We start from the raw sequence: 22,415 nt of genomic DNA, 5'->3' as shown, positions 1-22,415 counted from the left end.
TCTCCTCGATGTGTCCCATCTTCCTGCCCCAGGTCATTCTCCCCCTTCCTGGTACCATTTTGGTTGCAAGTAACAGAAGTCAGGTAGAGCTCTCCTAGAAGGAAAGGGAAATATATTTGGAAGACTTTAGGCAGGGGTTAGGGACATGGGGGTTGCCTCGTGGAATCCAAGGCCTCGGAGGTGGCTGGAATGAGGGCCTAGGGGGACACAGAAAACCCAAGAAAACTACTTCTCTCTGCCTATCTATATCTCCTCAGTTTCTCTGTCCACGTGAAAATTCTCCATGTCAGGTAGCTGCCAATTTGGCAACTAGCCCCAGCTGAGAATCAGCATGGTTTCAATTTCAAATTCCCCGGGAATAGGCTCATTGTTGTCCATTCGAGATCAAATCAACAGGGTCCAGGGGAAGAGAGTCAGAGGGCACGGACACGGTTTCTTCCACTATAAATACACAGATGGGTGTGTATTTATACCCAGGTATATACCTGTATTATACACAGGTGCTGATTCCTCAGCCTGGAGGTCTGAGGGGATGTTTTTCCCCTTTTATCCAGACTATGGGATCTGGGGTCTTTGGGCCAGTTCTAGAGCTGATCCATGGATCGTCAGTAGGCCCAGATGGCCAGCTGGAAGGAGCCCTCAGGAAACAGAGAGATGCCCGGGTGGCTTCCACAAACTACAGCTAAGTAAACAGCCCTACCGCTTTGGTGCTGCCCCAACCCAATCTGAAGGAAGTTTTTCTAATATGGGGAGAAATGGATGTGGACTCTTGATATATGAACTAAAAATAGTCCATGTTCCAAACAAAGTGTTTTTAGTATTTTGAAATGAAAACGTGTAGACAAAGCAAGGATTCAGAATGCATGACTCATTAAATTGCTGATTCTGAAAGCAATGGAAATTCAAAGGGAATTTTTCTCTCCCTATGTCTCCCTCCCACCCCTGTTCTGAATAGCTTATAAAAAGAGTCTCTACATAAACAAGACCCATAAACTCCTCCATGATTTAAGGTCCTGCATAGGAGAGGCAGAAGGAACTCAACCTTTATTGCCTGCTTACTAAGCTGGCCTCCCTAGCTGGGCTGGAATCGACCAGAATCTGCCCTCCCCCAGTCTGCCCATCCTCATTTCTCTTCTTCATCCTCTCCACCCTGTCCCAAGGTGTCCAGGAATTTCATGGCCCCACTATGGCCACTGTTCCTCCCTCCCCTGGGTTCCAGGCTCTGCCGGACCTCAACAGCACTCAACTCATCAGCCCTAACAAGGGTGCCTCATCAATGAGCAGTAGCCATGGAGGCATCTTAGGGGAGAGTGCACACCATACGCTACCGTAGTGGGATTCAGCGGTGGGAACCTCCATCAACTCACTAGATGGTCTTGGGCTCATTGTTGGGTTAGGAAGGGTTGGGCCTCATCAGTGATATTTAGCTTTTTTGCTCACAAAAACCTTTCTAAAATGTCTTATGGGGAATGTTAGTACTTAAAACAGAGAAGAGGACCCATTCTTGTTGGAGCAAGGTGTGTGTGTGTGTGTGTGTGTGTGTGTGCGCGCGCGCGCACATACACACACACACTTGGGAGAATGGGGAGGTCCTCCAGGACCCCTGAGAGGAACAGTGACTTGTTTCACCCAAACAGGCTATTGGGAGACCTTCATATCACAAACCCTTAAGAGCTGTGTAAAAATCTCGCCTCCAGTCTCTCCTAGTTGCCATCATCTGCTTTCCTTCTGATCATCACCACACTTCTTGAATACATTAGCGGCTTGTTAAGTCTTGTATCCGTCCTGAGGAAAGTAAGACAACCTGTGGATGACCAGCCAAAATTTTCACCTCCTATTTCCTCAACTTCAACTCCAGTGACTTTCTTCCCTCTCCATCTTCACTCCTGTGGCCTGAGCCATCATCTTATCACCTTCTAGAACACTCCACCTCTGAGAGCTCACGCGGAGCACTCCTCTCTTTGACAACCCACTCTACAGATGTTTACCATTGCTGTTCCCACTTCAGGATGTGGAAACACTGTGAAAGAAAATCCTTTATGGATACGGGGCATGGGTAGGCAACCTCACACACTCACAACCTTCAACCCCAGTGGGTCCTCCATGTGGCCTAGATTCTTCTAGTGGTCAGGTCCCCTGTGAAAGAAAATCCTTTATGGATACGGGGCATGGGTAGGCAACCTCACACACTCACAACCTTCAACCCCAGTGGGTCCTCCATGTGGCCTAGATTCTTCTAGTGGTCAGGTCCTCTCACATTCTTCACCATGACTGTTTCAACCCCTGTTCACTCTTCTAAAAACCATGTCACTTCCTCCTTCACAAATACAACAAAGGCCCCAAGAAACAACGTCCTCAACTTTCTACCCATCCTCCTGTCACCTTTTCTGCATTCCGGTCCATTTTTTCTCCTCCCTTCCCATCATGGTGAAAGAGGGGGTCCCTCTACCTGTCCAAGGACCATCTGCCACGTGTGTGTGGGCATTCATTTCCAGCACTCTCTCTCACCTTCTTCCATCAACTTTACCTCCTTTATTATTCTTCAATCTCTTTCTTCTTCCCCCAATCGTAAATATTCGTTCTCATGTCACTTATCTTTTTAAAAAAAGCTGATATGTTATCATTTTGTTCAAACTTCTTGAAAACATTTCCTACTCTTGTTCTAATGCTCTACCTTTCTTTTACTTCTCACCCCTCCCTCACTGTGATCTGGCCTCTGTCCCTGTCAGTCCACTGATCATATGCTGGCTGGAAGAAAGGAGAGTGTTAGGTAGAAGGGGCAATGCCAAGATATGAGCCAGTTCAAAATTTAGCCCATCAAAATCTATTGGGTGAGTTTACAAACTCTATGGTTGATGGGCTGTGCCTACTAAATCAGGAACTTTCCAAAAAGAGCCCATAAATCTGCTGACCCCAATTCCCTTCTCTCTGGGATGTTCACTGATAGCCTTGCCAGGTCCCCAGAAGCCCCTGTTGGGGCGGGGAGGGGAGGTTTCTGCTGCCACATCGCCACAGCAGTAATCATGCTTTTCTCTCCCTTGTTGTGCTGGCCACTTCTTTTCCCTTCCCTTCCCTCCAGTCCCAGCCGCCCAGTTGGGATTTCAGATGATCTTAGCTAAGAGACTTAGAATGACTCTCATTCTCCAGGAGATTGTCCGACCCTACCTTGGGAGTCCTCTGTTATCCGGGGTTTACTTGCTTCTGTTTACTTGTGATGTTTCTTCTAGCGCAACATGTTACAAATTGAGGAGCCTCTGAACATCAGTGTAAATAAATATTCCTCTAAAAGTGCTTCACGGTCAGCAAAATTCAGATGATAATCCATGATCTATCTACCTCTTGGAGAATATCAATGCCTATGAAAATCTCAGAGATGCTCTACAGCAAAGCAAGCGGTTTATCTTTGTTTTTTTTTAAATTTTTTTTTCAACGTTTATTTATTTTGGGACAGAGAGAGATAGAGCATGAACGGGGGAGGGGCAGAGAGAGAGGGAGACACAGAATGGGAAACAGGCTCCAGGCTCTGAGCCATCAGCCCAGAGCCCGACGCGGGGCTCGAACTCACGGATCGCGAGATCGTGACCTGGCTGAAGTCGGACGCTTAACCGACTGCGCTACCCAGGCGCCCCTATCTTTGTTTAATTCAGCTTTTCCAAACACAGTTCGAGCCTGGAACACTGGGCGTGTGTGTTGTGTTTGTGTAAGAGCCTAGAAATCACATACTAAATGTTGATTTCCTCTCCTTAGGACATGCCTGATTCTCAGATCAATGCAAATGATAAGTAACTGATACACCCTAGGCCCAGTGAATGCTCACACCAATATTCATTCAAACACCCTAAATTGGTGTGCCAGGCTCTGTGCTGAGTGCTGGGGATAAGGTGAATAATCTTTTCCTCGTGTGGTTTATAGGCTCATGGAAGAGATGGATTAATACCATAGAGCTTATGTGTTAGATAAATTCATGCACAGGGCGTGCCTAAGAGCATGTCACACACACACACACACACACACACACACACACACACACACACGTAGTGGTACAGCTCCAGGGTACAACATTCACTTCCAAAACAAGTACCCAATGTGAATGGCACCCCCCTGCAGCTGTATAATGTAGATAGAATAAATAAACACTTATCCATCCAAATATGCACAATTTGTTGTTATTAGTAGTCACATCGCCCCGCAAGTGTTTTTTTCACTTAACAACTTATTACCAACATGGCTTTCTTTTTTTTAATTTTTTTTAAATTTTTTTTTTCAACGTTTATTTATTTTTGGGACAGAGAGAGACAGAGCATGAACGGGGGAGGGGCAGAGAGAGAGGGAGACACAGAATCGGAAACAGGCTCCAGGCTCCGAGCCGTCAGCCCAGAGCCCGACGCGGGGCTCCAACTCGCGGACCGCGAGATCGTGACCTGGCTGAAGTCGAACGCCTAACCGACCGCGCCACCCAGGCGCCCCAACCAACATGGTTTTCTATTGTACCGTGATTTATTTAACTTAGTGCCCTGTTGATGGCTGTTGAGGCTGCTCTATTTTTGCTCCCACCAGCAGTGTTGCAATGAGCATCTTTGCATATTTATCCTTATGAACTAGTGCAAGTCTATCTAAATATAAATTTTCTAGAAGTGAAATTTCTGGGTCAGAAAGTATACATGCTTTTTCTTTCGCTGGATTTGCCAAATCGCTCTCTAGAATTATTGTACCAATTTGCCTAATGGAAGGGCCTCCGAGGACAGGGGACACTGGAATGGAGGGGATGGTAACAACAGAGGAGAAGGGCTTGAAGGTGATAATTAGTGGACTAGCGTCCCTTAGGAAGTGAGAGAGCAAGGGGTCAAGAGCGCAGTCCTCATGAAGCAAAAAAAATTCTAGATGCACCGAGTGTCCATTCTGGACTGCTCAGAAAATATAACAAATGATCGTAGCTAAGAAGTTTTGATCCGTCTTTCACCCGCCCGGAGATTCCAAAATCCTCCTTTCACCAAGGATCCATTTGTTTTCTGTGTGGTTCTTCTAATAAAACATGCCACAAATCGATGATCAACATTGATATTAATAAGCATCCTCTAAAGGCACTCCATGCTCAATAAGCCAGTTAGCCCCTAGGAATTTGATTTCTTTGGAAGGGCTTTGGGCATGAGGAGTGTGTTTGCCTGTCTTTCTGGTCCTTGTACGGGGGATGTAGCAACGGGCCAGAACGTATTTTATCATAGGATAAACACGGCACACGTTCATGCCAACGTCCATTTCACCTCTTGGCCAGTGATCTTAGATGGATTAATATTCAAACAAAAGCTGGTATGTTATGGTGTGGAATGCTAGGGTTTACAAAGATTTTTTTTTTTTTAGTTTTTTTTAATGTTTATTTATTTTGAGGGAGAGAGAGAGAGAGAGAGAAAGAACAAGTGGGGGAGGGGCAGAGAGAGAGGGAGACACAGAATCCGAAGCAGGCTCTGGGCTCCGAGCTGTCAGCACAGAGCCCGACACGGGGCTCGAACCCACAAACGGTGAGATCATGACCTGAGCTGAAGTCGGACGCTCAACTGACTGAGCCACCCAGGCACCTCTGGAATGCTAGTTTTTAAGATAAAAATGGCCAAAGAGGTTTCTTGCTTGCAGGGGGCTGTGTTTTGGGCTATGACCCCATAATTCTCAGAAGCCCTTTTGGGAAAAAATTTAGAATTGTTGGGCGAGACCAAACTCGTCCAGCACACCCCTGGTGTTTGAATCAAATTTTAATTTGAGCATTTTGCTCCTATTGAGAAAGTGGGACAGAGAAGGGGAGGGACAGCGGAATGCGTGCCTTAATATTCTTGCTGCTAGCAGAAGGCTCTATAAAGCAGCACTTTGCCTCAGGATCAAGTTCGTCTTGCCCATCACAGAGTTCAAAGGGAACTGAGAGACACAGTGCCCCTCAGGCCTGTCCCATTAGGTGCTCCTCCTCCAGTCTCTCCTACTGGAGCCAAGTCCAGTGGCCCACATGTGGCCACTGTAGGAGCCTGTTCCTTCCGGACCTCTTATTTCTCCTTAGTCTGGCTACTATTGCTTTGTAATAAATCACCCCAAACTCGGTGGGGGCGGGGGGTGTCACAAACCAACAAACATCTGAGGCTCATGGAGTCTGTGGGTCAGAAATCCAGTAGGGATGGCTCATTGCTGCCCTGTGATGTCTGGTGCTTCCATTGGGAAGACTCCGGTGGCTGGGGCTGGAATCCACTTGGTCACTCTTCACATGTTTGGTGCCTGGGCTGGGAAGGCTGAAGGACCGGCTCAGTTGGGAGCGTGTGACTTCTCCATGTGACTTGTGCTTCTCATAGCATGGCCTCTGGGTCTGAAGACAAGCAAGCAGGGACAAGCCTTCTGGGAGGACCAGCTAGGACCTGGTTGGCCGTTTTACGACACTGCCTTGTAAAAATCACTTCTGGCACGTTTAGTGGTCAAAGCAGTTCAAATCCTCCTAGATTCAGGAAGCGGAGACAGAGACCTCACTTATCGGTGGGAGGAGGTTCAAAGAACTTGGGGGCCATATTGGAAAGCTACCACGGTGTTCCTTCACAGGTCCTGGATCCGCCAGCTCCCAGTGCTGTGCCTCTGCTTCCAGGGGACATGGACAGAACTAGACGCTAGGGGCGTAGTAAAGATAAGGGCATTCCCAGTGATCCGAGAAGCCAGTGGATAATTCTGAACATCGTGGTAGAAAAGCGTTGGTCTCTAAGTTATCCCGACCTGTGGGTGCCATAGGGGCAGAAGCAGCAACCAAGCCAGGTTTTCAGGAAAAGTGATAACAAGCACTTTCCATGGAGGGCCCCCCACATATCACTATGCAAGTGGTGCCCTCCACAACCAGAGGGGGCCCTTAGAGCGTGTAATTAATTGGCCCGTGTTCACACAGACTTTTGATGAAACATACTTAAGGGAAAGCAATAAATAGTTCCTCTGCGCTGCTGTTAATCAAATGTCTGCCTCACTCCCTTTCCGGGGTTATCTCCTTATGTGGGGGGAAACAGGCGGGCTTCAGATCTGTTCCCGAGTCAATCCTCCTGATTCTTGTTACCTGCTCCCGTCTACCGGCTGAGCACTATCTCAGCCCCGGGCAGCTTCACTTGGGGTTCACACCTGGGACTCTTGGGACAACGAGAGGAGTCGCCAGCCTCTGGGGCCCGGGGGCTGATGCAGAAGCACGATTTCCCTTGCCGTAGCCTCTCTCAAATCCCTGCAACCCCACCAAACACACAGCAGATGGATATCAATCACAGGTTTTACCCAAAGCTTGGGAATAACTGGGGAATTTCAAGTGTGGGGTGGGGGGTGATTGCCATATACAAATAAATCTTGTTAGAGTCCCCCCAACATATTTTTAAAGGGGTATTTTTATGCGCGGATCCCTTTGGCAGTCCGATGAAACCTGTGAATTATGTTTTTAAATGCATGAAATAGAATAATTGAGGCAACAACAAAGGAAATCAATTACATTTAAGTACAGTGTCAAAATATTAAACAAAATAAGTGTGTGATATAATCATACATATGCTTCTTTGTTGATGCCTTAAATAATAAGCTATCATAATTCTGAAATGTCGTGGTGGTGGCTGTAAACAACATTATAATGGTTACAGCTGTAACCTTGTAGGAAAGTGAGTGACAAAGTCACAGTAACTGCTAATTCCAGGGCACCTCGTGGCTTGTGTTTACAGCTGGAGAAAATGCTAGATTCCATTTCGAGGTTGATGAAAATAAAGATACATTCTTTCCCATCCAAATTCGCGGAAGCCCCCTTGAATTCTATCCCCGGGCCCCTGCGGGATGAAAGGCCCCCAGGACCCCTGTCTGGTGCATTTCTTAGCCGTGTTGCCTGGCCTCAGGGGCGGCCCTGCTGTCTCATTTCTCAGAGCGAGTGCTTCCTTCTTCAGCCCTTCCCAGGGCAAATCTCCGTCTCTCTTCAGGAAACCCAACCTCTAACCCTCTGACTTCCTCTCCCACGGGGACAAGCCACAGAACTCAGTGATACACCCTGGCAGTGGGTAATAGGAATAATATTTTGGCCCATAGCACACTGGTGCATGCTAACATCAAGGCTGAGCCTGGGTCAAGAGACTTCTTACCCCGGGGCTGGACGCCAGGTATTTGACTTTGTAGGAAGACACTAGGCTTCAGAGCCGAGCTCCATGGACAGGGAAAATCTGTACAATCAAAGGCTACAGGAGAGCCTCAGACTTTTGAGTTCTTCTCCCAGGGCAAAGAAGACACCCCTGACCAGCTGTCAGCTTTAACCGTGGGGCTGCAGCAAGGAAGGAGCACAGGACACAGGAGATGTAAAGGAAACTTCTCTCAGTTTTCTGGTCATGGGTTGGAGGGAGGAGAAGGACAAATGATAAGGGGTAGGAGAATTAAGAAGGCTATACTGCTTCTCTCTCCCTCTCAGCACCGGGGAACTGAGGCTCCTGCCCTACCCCTCCATGGGGACTCCGGGAGCCCACCAGATAAGGCACCTGCCCTACGATGCTCCTTTGGTCTAGTTAAGTGTGTGAAGGCAACAAGGTGAGAGCCTGAACCTCACTCCGTCCTGGGGCACAGACACTAAGTGACGAACTAATGAGTCTGCCACAGGGACGCCAAGGTGTCCCCAGAACAGAGAATGTGTGCAGAACCCTGGGCCACACCTGGATGGCTGGCCATGCAGAGACTCAGGGACGTGCAGCCACACGGAGCTGAGAGGCGGCCAAATAGCAAGGGCAGATCCCAGGACTCCTGAGAGAGCTGCACAAACTAGGAAAAACCCTATTTGCCAGGTCTGAGTTTCAGGTTTGGAGGCCAGTAGGATGCCCGTGACCATGGACCAAGAAACACATCACTTGGGGAGACAACAGGAGGGGCTAAACATTTCTAAGACTAAACTTTTTTTTTTTTTGCAACACTTTTAGATTTACAGAAAATTGAGAAGGTAATACAGAGTTCCCATTATCCCCATCGCTCACGTTTTTCTATTATCATTTCACATGAGGATGATGCATATGTTACATGTAATGAATCAATATTGACACACAATTATAACCAAGGTCCATACTTTATTCAGATTTCCTTAGGGTTTATCCAATATCCTTTTTCTGTTCCAAGAGCTCATGCAGGGTGTGATGTTACATTTAGCTATCATGTCTCCTTAGGCTCCTGTTGGTTGTTACAGTTTCTCAGGCTTTTCTTGTTTTTGATGACGTTGACAGCTTTGAGGAGTATTGGTCAGGTAGGTTGAGCGTCCCTACGCTGGGATTTGTCTGATGTTTTTTTCCTATGGTTAGGCTGGGGTTATGGGTTGTGGGGGGAAGATCACAGAGAGAAAGTGCCATTTTTATCACGTCCTAGCAAAGGTACATACAACACACACGACTTATCACTGTCGATGTCGACCTGGATCACCCGGCTGAGGTGTTTGTCAGGATTCTCCACGGTAAAGCTCCTAAATTTTCCACACTTTCCACACCGTACTCTTAAAAAAGTCTTTATCATTGAGTAGAGTTGGCATACGATGTTGTTATTAATATCAAGTATCCAACGTAGTGGTTTGACGATTCTATATATCGCACAGTGTTCACCACCATTAAGTATGGTTACCATCTCTCACTGTGTAACACTATTACAATATTATTAACTGTATTCTCTATGCCGTAACTTTCATCCCCACAACTTGTTTCTTTGACAACCGGAAGTTTGGACCCCCTCAGTCCTCTTCACCTAGTTTGCCCATCCTCTTGCCATCTCCCCTCTGGCAACCGCCACTTTCTTCTCTGTGTTTGAGTCTGTCTCTGGCTTCTGTGTGTTTGTTCTTTTGCTTTGTTTTTTAGATTCCACATATGAGTGAAATCATGTGGTATTGTCTTTCTCTGTCTGACTTATTCCACTTAGCCTAATACCCTTTGGGTCCATCCATGTTGTCACAAAGGGCAAGAGCTCATTCTTTTTGATGCCTGAGTGATATTCCACCATATCTATAAGTGTGTGTGTGTGTGTGTGTGTGTGTGTGTGTGTGTGTGTATACCACGTCTGTATCCGTTCATCTACTGATGGACACTTAGGTTGCTTCCCCATCTTGCCTCTTGAAATAATGCTGCAAGAAACATAAGGGTGCATATGTCTTTCTGAATTCATGTTTCCATTTTCTTTGGGTAAATACCCAGTAGTGGAATTACTGGGTTGCATACTGTATTCTTTGCAAGAAAGTTACCATGCACAGACTACACATAAGAAATGAGGAGTTATGTTCCATCTACATTTCTGAGGGCAGAATATCTACGTAAGTTATCTGGAATCCTGTAACAAGAGATTCTGTCTTTATTCAATCATGTGTTTCCATACATATGGACTCAGGGATATTTACTTCACAATTCGGGTAATAATTCAATACAACTTTGTTTGTTTTGCTGCTCAAATGGTTGCAGCTTTGGCCAGTGGGAGCTCTTGGCTCCTGTGTTTTGAGTACTTCCTTACTTTCTGGCCCTACAAGGTGCTCCGGGCTCATCCTGGTTTTTTCCTGCCCCAGAGCATTGGCCTGGTTTCTTCTATTAGAGAATGGCATTAGAAACCAGTATCTGAGCCCTAGGTGTGCTGTTTGCTCTTGAGGCATTGTCGCTTCTAGGCCTTTTCCGTCAACAGAGCAAGGAATATGTGTGTGTGCATGAACCTATGTATAAGCACATGTATCTATATGTGTTTCTATATGTAACCATGTGAGTCCATATTAAGCTAAAGGGGAGTTCTTCTGAAGTCTTCAAGTCTAATCCATTATCACATAGATCATTCTAGCTGCTTCCTCTTACTTACCCGTCAATTCCCCTCCATCGGTGAGAAAGCCAGCTCCTACCACCCACCATCCATTTACTTAATTGTTTAATTGCAACACACATTCATGGTCGTGTCAGAGGTGCTAACACATATACCTGTGGGAAGCAACTTTATAAATGACAATGCTCTGCGTGCAATTCCTTTGCACTTCGTTTTACAGACTCCACTCATTTCCAAAGTTACTTACGTCAGCACACCCCCCCAATCCCTTCAGAGAAGCTGTTTCATACATTTGAATACAGATTGATTTGTCACATTCTGCATTCCATCCCGAGATGCTGCCGACCTCCTAAATGATTTTTTTAAAATTCGCATACATTAAGGTTTACTCTTCGGACTGAAGTTCAGTGGGTTTTGACAAATGCATGCTGTCACATATCCCCAAATACAGTACCGCGAGGAATAGTTTTGCCGCCCTAAAAAACACCTTGCGCTTCACCTGGTCAACCTTCCTAATTTGCCCCTGAACCCGGGGCAACCACCAATCTTTTCATGTCTCCCTAGTTTTACCTTTTTTTTCTAGAATGTTATTCCATTGGAACCCTATAGTATACAGCCTTTTCAGACTGGCTCCTTTCATGTATATATGTCCATTTCAGATCCATTTCTGTTTTGGTGTGGCTCATTCCTTCCTCTTGCTGGCTGAATAATATTCCACTTTATAAATGTACTATGGTTTATCTATTCACCCGTTGAAGGACATCTTGGTTGCATTCAGTTTCTGGTGACTATGCATAAAGTTGCTATAAGTCTCTCTCTCTCTCTCTCTCTCTCTCTCTCTCTCTCTATATATATATATATATATATATATATGTACCAAAGAGCATGATTGCTGGAGAGCATGATAAGACTATGTTAAGTTTTGTGAGAAACTCCCAAACTATCTTCCAAAGTGGCTGCGTACTATTTTTACGCTCCCACCAGCAAGGAAGAAGGTTCTTCTTGCTGCACACCTTCGCTAGCAGTTGATATTCTTATTTTTCTGTTTTTGGATTTCAGCCATTCTAATCGGGGTGTAGCAGGGTCTGATCATTGTTTTTTTTTTTTTGATGACCTATGATGTGCAGTATCTTTTCATGAGTTTCTCTGCCATCTGTGGCTCTTCTTCAGTGAGCTGTCTGTTCAAATCTTTCCTCTGCTTTTTTCCGTGGGGGTGTTTGTTTGCTCATTGTTTAATTTTAAGATTTCTTTGTATATGTTGGCTATAAGCCCTTTGCCGGATATGTACTTTTTCCAAATATTTTCTCCCGAGGTGGGTTTGTCTTTTCATTCTCCTGGCGATCCCTTTAGCAGAGCATAATATTTGAATCTTAATGAAGTCCAACTTAATCATTTGTTTCTTTCCTGGATCGTGCCTTTGGTGTTTGATCTAAATGTCCCTTACTAGACATGAGGTCGCCTAGATTTCTCCTATATTTTGTTCTAGAAATTGTATAGTTTGTGTTGGACACCCAGGTCTATAGTCTATTTTAAACTGGTTTTTGTAAACCTGGGTCTAGGTTTTCACATACAGGTGTCCAATCGTGCCAGAACCATGTGTTAAAGTCAACATAGGCTTATGTTCTCTCTGTGGTCTTCTGGTCTCCTAGGAGCAGTTCTCGGAGACAGCACATTTGCAAGCCCTCACCTCCCCATGCCAATTTCCAGTAATTTCCAGAGGTAGCTCAGCGTAAGTCCATACAAAAGAAGAAAATCATTTTATTAAAAGGCGACGTAACCGCAAGATGTTCCTTGCTCTTAATGGACAAAGCATTTTTCCTCCTTCTTTCGCTAAGTCATGCTCAGGGATGCAGTTGTATATAAGAAATGGGTATTGTTGTGACGCTAACAGGACAACAGAGCCAACTGCTTACTTTCACTGTGGCTTGGAAATGAGCTGCGAAATCATCACTTTTCCCCTTGACTGGGCGGGAGCCAGTTTTTGGGAAGGGCCTTTCTCTTCCTCAGTAGACAGACTCGCCCCCAAGCTGTCCCAGAACGACCCCTGGCAGGTGAGACTAAAGCCATGTGCTTGCAGTTACCCAAGGACCTTTTGTGGCAGCTGCTGCAGACATAAGTGAAGACAGTATCGCGTAGGTCCTGCTCTCCAGGGCTCACATTCTAACCGAAAATAGACTGGAGTTACAAATGAAGTTGTGACAACGGTCACCAATAGCATTTGTCTGACTGCCTGCCACTCGCTCTTTGGGAACGTAAACTTCCCAGAGCCTTCTAGCTACGCCTCACATGTCTGCGTGCATGATTTGACTCTTGACTGACCGTCGCCATGTTTCTCCTTTCGTCCATCATCTTTTAGCATCAAGGTGATGCCTCCTCTCCCGTGAGTCTCTGCTGCCTGACAGGAGGGTTTCGAATGCTGATCCTCGTGGATGTGGCCAGTGCTGGGACACAGCTGGGCAGTGCCCACGGCCCCCCGTCAGCTGAAGGGCTGATCACTGACACGTACTGTTTTGAGTCTTTCCAGGAGGGCTTGGGTTTTTTCGGTTTCGTGTTGCGTTCGGCCTGTACATCCCCGTGAATCCCCTCCCACCATCATCCTCGAATTCCAACAAATTTTCCAGCACACGTTTTATGTGTCAGTCTCATGAATTTTGCCAGGACAGTGTGATCCACTTTGGTCTTTATATATTTATTCTTTAGTCAGTTGAGAAAAAAAATCCTTTTTATTATGATTGTTATTATTGCTACCTCTTTTCTATAGCTTGGGTTTATTCCTAGGGAGCCCATGTATTTCTTATGTTGCATCTCTATTTCTTCGCCCTACACACCTGGGACATTTTCTTTCTAAAACGTTTAATCTTCATCCTTTCCTTCTGCGTGCGGGATCTTTTTGTTTTTCTCCCATGTCAAAGCTTTGATTTACTCTTCAGGGAAACATCTACTCTTCATTGCCTCTGATGCACATTGTTTTTCTGTTACCAGATATTTCTTTCCTTTCCCCACTTGTGTCCCTGCCCTCCCTTTGGTTTGTCCTCCCCCTGTCCCAGGCTCACATAGCTCATGCTTTCCTTACCCTTTATCATGGCCCCAAGGACATGGTTTCTAAAATTTATTTCCATTTCCTAACATGCATCTTTAAGAATAGGCTCTTTTCTTGAGCCTTCTGGGCAATATATCCCTTCCTACACGTTATGATGTTGTCTGATAGGCTCCGCGTTTGGCTTCTTCATTCTTACTGCAGCTTGGCACTTACCCATTTGTGGAATTTAACTGGTATCCATTTGGTCAGGGGCTCTGGGCTCTGTGTGGGATGTTCTATTTTTCTGACGGCTGGATTTCCTGACTCTGCTAAAGAATTTACAGAATTAACAAAAACAATGCCCACTGCTTCCAACTCTTGATCTACAATGTTTTTCATATATTGTATTTCAATAACAAATATCCTATTTATAATGCTTTACATATTAAATATCTCAATATTTAGATATTACAATGTAATATTTCTATTTTATTTAAATATTACAATATTAACTATTGTAATATCTAAATATTATTCAATTAAAAAAATTTTTTTTAACGTTTATTTATTTTTGAGACAGAGAGAGACAGAGCGTGAACTGGGGAGGGGCAGAGAGAGAGGGAGACACAGAATCCGAAACAGGCTCCAGGCTCTGAGCGGTCAGCACAGAGCCTGACGCGGGGCTCGAACTCAAGGACCGCGAGATCATGACCTCAGCCGAAGTCGGATGCTTAACCGACTGAGCCACCCAGGCGCCTCTAAATATTACTCAATTTTTAAATATTACAATTTAAATATTGAGATAGATAGATATGGAGACATAGGTATCATTATAGTTATGCCTCTGCATATCTGTAACTATACCTATGTATCTATGGAAACTCTGAGGAGCTGTCCAACTGGTGTCTCCCTTAATATTACTTTGGTGCTATGACATGGTAGTCAGTTCTCAGGTGCATGAAAATATTTTCTGGTGCTGCTAGCATAGTATGCTACTCTCTCTCTCTCATTCATTCAGTTCTTCTTCCTGCTTCAATTCTCTACAAGTCTTACTCTGCAAGAAACCAAGTATGCCTCCTGGCATATGGTATACAAGGAAAAGGATGGAAAATAGGATATTTGCTATTGAAACATAGTATATGAAAATCACTGTAGATAGATAGATCTAATCATGGTATATATAGATAAAAACTGTCTAGCCATCTCTTTATGGCGTGCTAATATGTTTCTAGAATAAATGAGAATTGTGACAGTGGTTAATTTAGATTGCTATGCACACCTTACGTAACTGGTAAAATATCGATCGGTCCTGCTATCATTGTAATAAGAATACCTTCAAATAGTGTCAGGAACGCTCTTCATGGTAGTGCCCTAGTCCTGTTGGATATTTTTGCGAATGTGTTTGCACATGTTGCAAAGGGAAACTTGGTCTGTGTCATTAATACCATGACCAGAAAAAACCTGAGCGTCACCTAGAGTTGGCAGTCAGGATTCTGAAGGAACATGATGAATGGAGTAGTGCTATTTACATAGGTTGAGTCGTTTCACTGGTGTAATTGTTGTATTAAATGAGATACTAAATTCTATTCGATTGAATGCACCTTATCTAAAGTCAAACTCTTTAATGTATCCTTTAAAATCTACCTTATTGTCAGAGAAAATAAGAATAAACTCTATTCATTAGGGTAGACTTTGTCATAGTAACCTAAAATCTTAGTGGATTAGTAAATAAAGTGTATGTGTCTCTCCCAAGAAGGCTGATACAGATGGAGACCTGCTGTCCCACCTGGGAGCTATGCCGTGGGGAACACGGCCTCCGGAGGCACACAGCAAGGGAGGAGGAAAAAAAGGAAACACACCAGCTTTTAATTGTTTTTATCTGGAAGTGGTAGAAATCATTTTAGCACACATTGGCTACACTCGTTCTGGCACCAATCTAACTGCAAGAGACAAGGGGAAACAGATCATGAGACTTAATAGAGTCTATCCAGACCAGAAAGTGGGAAATTTTAGTTTTCAAATGTATTTCCAACAAGGCTTCTATCACAATTTCTTGTAAATTGTTTCGTTTTTTTAGAGAGGTGTTAATTCCAGCCAACTCTGTGAGAGGGCAAAACTCACAAATTAGTACTAATTCACAAGAGAAAATGTTATGTTTTGTCCCGTATAAGAAATTCCTTGTGGGGCGCCCTGGGTGGCGCAGTCGGTTAAGCGTCCAACTTCAGCCAGGTCACGATCTCGCGGTCTGTGAGTTCGAGCCCCGCGTCAGGCTCTGGGCTGATGGCTCGGAGCCTGGAGCCTGTTTCCGATTCTGTGTCTCCCTCTCTCTCTGCCCCTCCCCCGTTCATGCTCTGTCTCTCTGTCCCAAAAATAAATAAAAAACGTTGAAAAAAAATTAAAAAAAAAGAAATTCCTTGTTTTGAAAATAGAGAGTTATTTCTAAAATGGAAATGTAAGCCCCCAAATTCCCATTAAACATTGACCAATACTGAAAGAAAATCATTTTGAAGAGGAACCAAATTATTAGCTGTCTCAGCTTCTCTTCAGTCTAGAACTGGCTTTCCCTGGAGTCAGAGGTAGATCGTAGGTCTGACTCAAAACCTGCCCAACATTCTCTGAAATTGCTTGTACTGTTCAACTACAAGTGGTGAACATATTTAATTTAAAAATGGGGTTTCAAGAGACTTCTGCTTCTGGTCAAAAAACAATAACATGAATTGGATTTACTTTCCCACCTGATACAATAATAACAACAGAAACTAGAAAATACATGAAACAATGCTTTTCACAGTAACACAATAAGAGATAAATGGAGGAACCTGAGAAACAGGAAGCAAAGTGAGCCCTATGATCGCCCCAACTTACTGCCTGAGGAGTTTCTGGACCTCAGTTCAGAGAGTAGGAACTCAGACCCAGCAGAGCGTCAAAATGCAGGCAGTAAAAATGGTTAGGATTTCAAGAAGAAATAGACATATCCAAAATTATCGTTGGAGATTTTGAACAAACTTGACTTGAATAACACTATCGTCCAATTTGACATAATTAGAATTTATAGAATATTCCTTCCAATGGCAGCAGAATGCACATTCTTTTTTCTGTGGGTATGGAACATTTACCAAAATAGACCATATTATGAACTGTAAATAAATAAATTAGAAGAATTCAAGTCCTACAAGATATGTTCATGAATCACAACGAAATCAAGTTAGAAATCAATAACAGGCAGATATTTGGGAAAGCCCCCTCATACATAGCATATGAGTCAAAGAACTCAAAAGATAAATTGGAAAGTATGTTGAACTGAATGAAAATATAAATGCATCATATGAAAATGTGTGGGATGTAGGTAAGTATTACTTAAAGGGAAATGTATACAGCTAAATATCCATATCAGAAAAGAAAGATCTCAAACCAGTAATCTAACTTTCCACATTAAGAAACTAGAAAAAGAAGAGAAAGTAAATCCAAAGCAAGGAAGAAAAGAATGAAGATCAGAAAAAAATTCAATAAAATAGAAAAACAATAGATACAATTGATGAAACCAAAAGCTGGTTCTTTGAGAAGATCAATACAATCAATAAACTTCTAGCTAGATTGATCAAGTAAAAAAAGGTGAAGTCATAAATTACCAATATCAGTGATGAGAGAGAGAACGTCACTACAGATTCTACAGATTAAAAGAACAAAAATAGAATATTGTGAATAATTTTATGTCAGTAAATTGGACAGTATAGATGAGATGGACTTATTTCTTAAAAGACACAAATCACCAGGGGCACCTGGGTGGCTCAGTCGGTTAAGCATCCGACTTCGGCTCAGGTCATGATCTTGCGGTCGGTGAGTTTGAGCCCTGCGTCGGGCTCTGTGCTGACAGCTCAGAGCCTGGAGCCTGTTTCAGATTCTGTGTCTCCTTCTCTCTGACCCTCCCCCGTTCATGCTCTGTCTCTCTCTGTGTCAAAAATAAATAAACGTTAAAAAAAATTTTTTTTTAAAAAGACACAAATCACCAAAGCCCAGTCAAAAATAAATATATGACCTGAGTAGTCCTATTTCAGTAAAAAAAAAAAAAAAGTTTGTACTTTAAAATCTTCCCACAAAAACACTCCAGAGACAGATCATTTCATTGGTGAATTCTACTGAACAAATTTTGCTAAAGAAATGATATCAGTTCTGCATAAACTCCTGCAAAAAACTGAAAAGCAGAAAATACTTCCTAACTCAGCCGGCATTATTCTGATTTTTTACAAACAGACAGAAGCATTACAAAAAAATCTGCAAAGCAATATACTTCAAGAACATAGATGCAAAAATTCTTTATAAAATTTTGACAAATCAAACCCAGCATTATATAAAAATAATACACCACAACCACGTGGGGTTTATGTCAATAACGTAAAGGTGGCTTGACATTCTAAAATCAAACAACATAATTCACTATAACAGACTAAAAGAAAAAAATCATATAGTCATCCCAACATCTATTCCTGATTAAAAAAAAAAAAAAGACTTTCACAAACTAAGAATAGAAGGGAACTTCCTCAACCTGATTCAAGCATCTACAAAAAGCTTATAGCTACCCTCATCATAATGGTAAAAGATCAAATGCTTTACCCCTAAAATCAAGAATGAGAAAACTATACCCATTTTTTCCATTTCTATGTAACATTGTACTAAGGTTCTAGCCTGTGTAATTAGATAAGAAAAATAAATAAAAGGCATCCAGATTGAAAAGGAAAAAGTAAAACTGTCTATATTTACAGATAACATAGCTGGTGTATTAATTTGTTACTGCTGAATAACAAATTACTACACAGTTAGTGTCTTAAAACACCTATTTATTGTCTCTAAGTTTCTGTAGGTCAAGAGTCTGGTTAGGTGTACCTGGGTTCTCTTTTCAGGGTCTCGGAAAGCTAAAATCAAAATGTTCAGTGGACTTCATTCTCATAATGCAGGCTTGGCTAGGGAAGGATCTGCTTCCAAGCTCCTTTAAGTTGTTGGCAAAATTAATTTCCTTGAAGCTATAGAATTCATGGCAGCTTGTTCTTTTAAAGCCAGTGACAGAGAGAGAAGGGACTGGAAGGAGAGAGAGATAGAGAGAGGGAGAGAGAGACTTTACTACTTTGAGTCTCTGACCTATAGATCTTTTAAAGGGATCACTTAATTAGTTCAGGCCCAGACAGGATAATCTGCCTTTTGGTTAACCTACAAGTCAGATTATTCAATATTTTAGTTCCTTTTGCAACTTTGAAATTTATCCCTTCACCTTTGTCATATTCTTAGTTACAGTTCTTCCTTTGCTACGGGGGGAAAGGATTACACAAAAGCATGGAGACTGGGAAGAGGAAAGTCAGGGGAGCCATCTTAGAACTTTGTTTACCATACTTACCAATGAAGAAAATCTAATGACATTGTCAAAAGAAAATCCAGAGGGTTTTACTTGTGAATATTGTGTTGAGTGAGAAACAAACTGCAAACAGGGAGACTTCAAAATCGAGAGGTAAGAAACTCAGCTCTCTGTGGTTGCAGCTCAGTTTATAAAACGTGATGAGGAAGCACATTGCTTTCTAGGTTACTAGAAACTCCTTTTCAGAAGAGTAGCAAGCACTACATAAGCTTATTTCTTAGGAAGCTGGAAGGTCACCCTGACATGAGGAAAGCTTAAGTTTTGTTCAAGGTCAGAGTCAGCATTTGGGGAAAGTCAGGACAGTATAATGAGAAATAGTAAAAGTGTTGCCTTGTTCTTAGGGGGAAAGCCTTGAGTCTTTCACCATTAAGTGTGTTAGATTTAGCTTTTTTGTAGATGCCCCTTAGCAGGTTGAAGAAGTTCTCTTATATTCCTAGTTTGTTAAGAATTTTTAAATATGGATGAATTGAGGTTGAATTTTGTCACGTGTTTTTTTTCTGCATCTATTTATGAGACCATTTATTGTTTGTTTTTCCTTTGGGCTTTTCATATGGTGGATTACACTGATTGTTTTTGAATATTATAGGCAGACTTGCCTTCCTGAAATAAATAGCACGTGGTTACGTTGCATTGTCCTTTCAGTTTTGCAGGATTTGATTTGCTGATTTTTTAAAAAGGAATTTTGCATTTACGTTGATGAGGGATATTGGTCTATAGTTTCCACAAAACTTTGGCTAATTTCCGGACATCCAAAAAAGTTAATTCTGACTTTTTTTTTTTTTTTTTTTTTTGCCAGTTAAAAAAATTACTTTTATGGAGTAACAGAATTTAAAAAAATTTTTTTTAATGTTTATTTATTTTTGAGACAGAGAGAGACAGAGCATGAGCAGGGAAGGGGCAGAGAGAGGGAGACACAGAATGTGAAGCAGGCTCCAGGCTCTAAGCTGTCAGCACAGAGCCCGACGCGGGGCTCGAACTCACAAACTGTGAGATCATGACCTGAGCCGAAGTCGGATGCTCAACCGACTGAGCCACCCAGGCGCCCCTGGAGTAACAAAATTTTAGAGTTCCCCACTCCGTCAGTTTCACTGATATCACTTGCTATTTTATCACTTCAAGTAAAATGTAGAGACCTTACCGTCAACATAAGTCCTTTTATTTTCTACTTTTATATTATAGTTGTCTTGTACGCTATTTCCTCAAAGTTGTAGGCTCTTACTGGCTCTCATGCCCCTCCTGCTTTGGCTTCCATGGGTTGTTTGGGGGCTGAGATACAAGATGATAGAGAGAAAAGAGAAAAAGAAAGAACGATTGTGAATTTCATATTCTCTCTTTTAGGAAGCCACTTACGCATACAGTAAGTCAGAATTTGAGGCATCTCCTGGAGTCTTCTCTGTTGTGCTAATTCTTACTTTCTGGTTTCAGGTTTCACTACATTCAGACCTGAAAATACCAGAAGAAAGTAATGATAAACTCATCACCAGTGGGTGGTCTTTTGAATTCTCATGTTCTTCCCCAATCTGCCTGTTAGTAGTTATTTTCAGAGTCTTCGGATAGCTGCTGCATACATTCCGTCCTGTTTTTAGGCTACACTCAGTGGGATATATATTGGTTTAATAGGCTTACTTCACCTTACCCTGAAGTGGAAGCATGGTCCATTGACTTTTTGGCGAAAGTGCGAAGGCAATTTAATGGAGAAAGCATAGTTTTGTCAATAACACTGGTGCAAATGCTGGATATACATATGTAGTACATACAAATATAGACCATATTTCAATATACATCCACTATACATACACATGCTTCAATCTGTCCATATCACCATATTCAAAACTTAATTCATAATGCATCTTAGACCCAAATGTAAAGCATAAAATTACAAAACTTCTAGGAGAAAACTTTTGTGACCTTGGGTTAGGCAAATGTGATCCCAAAAGTATGATTCCTAAAAGAACAAATCAAGAAACCAGACTTCATCAAAATTAAGAACTTTCTTTTTAAAAGATACTATTAAGAGAAGGAAAAGACAAGCCATGGGGCAGGGGGAGGGGGGTGGGAGACAAGCCACAGGCTGAGTGGCAATATTTGCAAATCATATATCTCATAAAGGACTTGTATTCAAACCATATAAAGAGCCCTCTAAATTCAATTAAAAAAACCCTCAATACAAAAGTGGGTAAATTATATGAACAGATAATTTGCCAAAGAAGATATAAAGCTGGCAAATAAACACCTGAGAAAATATTCAACATCATTAATCATTAGGGAGATGCAAATCAAAACTATAAAGAGATGCCATCATAGGGGTGCTTGGGTGACTCAGTCAGGTGGGTGTCTGACTCTTGATTTCAGCTCAGGTCATGATCATGAGGTTGAGTCCCACGCTGGGCCCCATGCTGAGCATGGAGCCTGCTTGTGATTCTCTCTCTTCCTCTCCCTCTGCTCCTCCCCTGCTCACGCACACGTGCTTTCTCTCTCTAAAATAAAAAGAAACAAATACAGTGAGATGCCATCACATACTTATGAAAATGTCTACAACTAAAATGACTAACTATACCCAGTGATGGCAAGAAAGTAGAGCGACTGGAAGGCTCATACACTGCTGGTGGGAATGCAAAATGGTACCATCACTTTGAATAATACTTTGGAAGTTTTTTAAACAGTTAAACATACATGGGAATACATTAATTTAATCCATTCTAAATATATCTGTCGTACGACCTTCCATTCCACCTCTAGGCATGTAACCAAAATAAAGGAAAGCATATGTTCATATAAAGACTCAAACATGACCCCAAATTGCTCGTTGCTCATTTTATTCATAATAATCAAAACCTGGAAGGAACCTAAATACCCATCAACTGGTGAGTAAATAAATTATGGTGTATTCATCCAATGAACTATGATGCAACAAAATTTTGTTACATACAAAATTAGGGGTGCATTTCAAAATATTATGCTGGCATAATGAAACCAGACTACAAAAATGCATATACTACAATTTTGTTTCTTTTTCTCTTTTTTTTAAAAAAATGTTTATTTATTTACTTTGAGAAAGAGAGAGAGAGAGAGAGAGAGAGAGAGGGAGGGAGAATCTCAAGCAGTCTCCTCACTGTCAGCATGGAGCCCGACGTGGGGCTCAGGCTCATGGACCATGAGATCATGACCTGAACTGATGTCAAGAGTTGGCCACTTAACCAACTGAGACAA

General features: G+C 42.6%; 1 protein-coding gene across 3 annotated transcripts in view; it reads left to right on the top strand.

The window, feature by feature from the left end:
• The window catches only part of CALN1 (calneuron 1), a 536,504-nt gene that overhangs the window by 43,573 nt on the left and 470,516 nt on the right, over positions 1–22,415 (top strand). The gene's annotated exons all lie outside the window — the stretch shown is intronic.

This window comes from Puma concolor, chromosome E3 (genome assembly GCF_028749965.1).
Source record: "Puma concolor isolate L17-30 chromosome E3, mPumCon1.1.hap2, whole genome shotgun sequence".
In the NCBI taxonomy this organism is placed as follows: domain Eukaryota; kingdom Metazoa; phylum Chordata; class Mammalia; order Carnivora; family Felidae; genus Puma; species Puma concolor.
The sequence above is the reverse complement of the archived record's forward strand: the minus strand, read 5'-3'. Positions and strand labels throughout refer to the sequence as shown.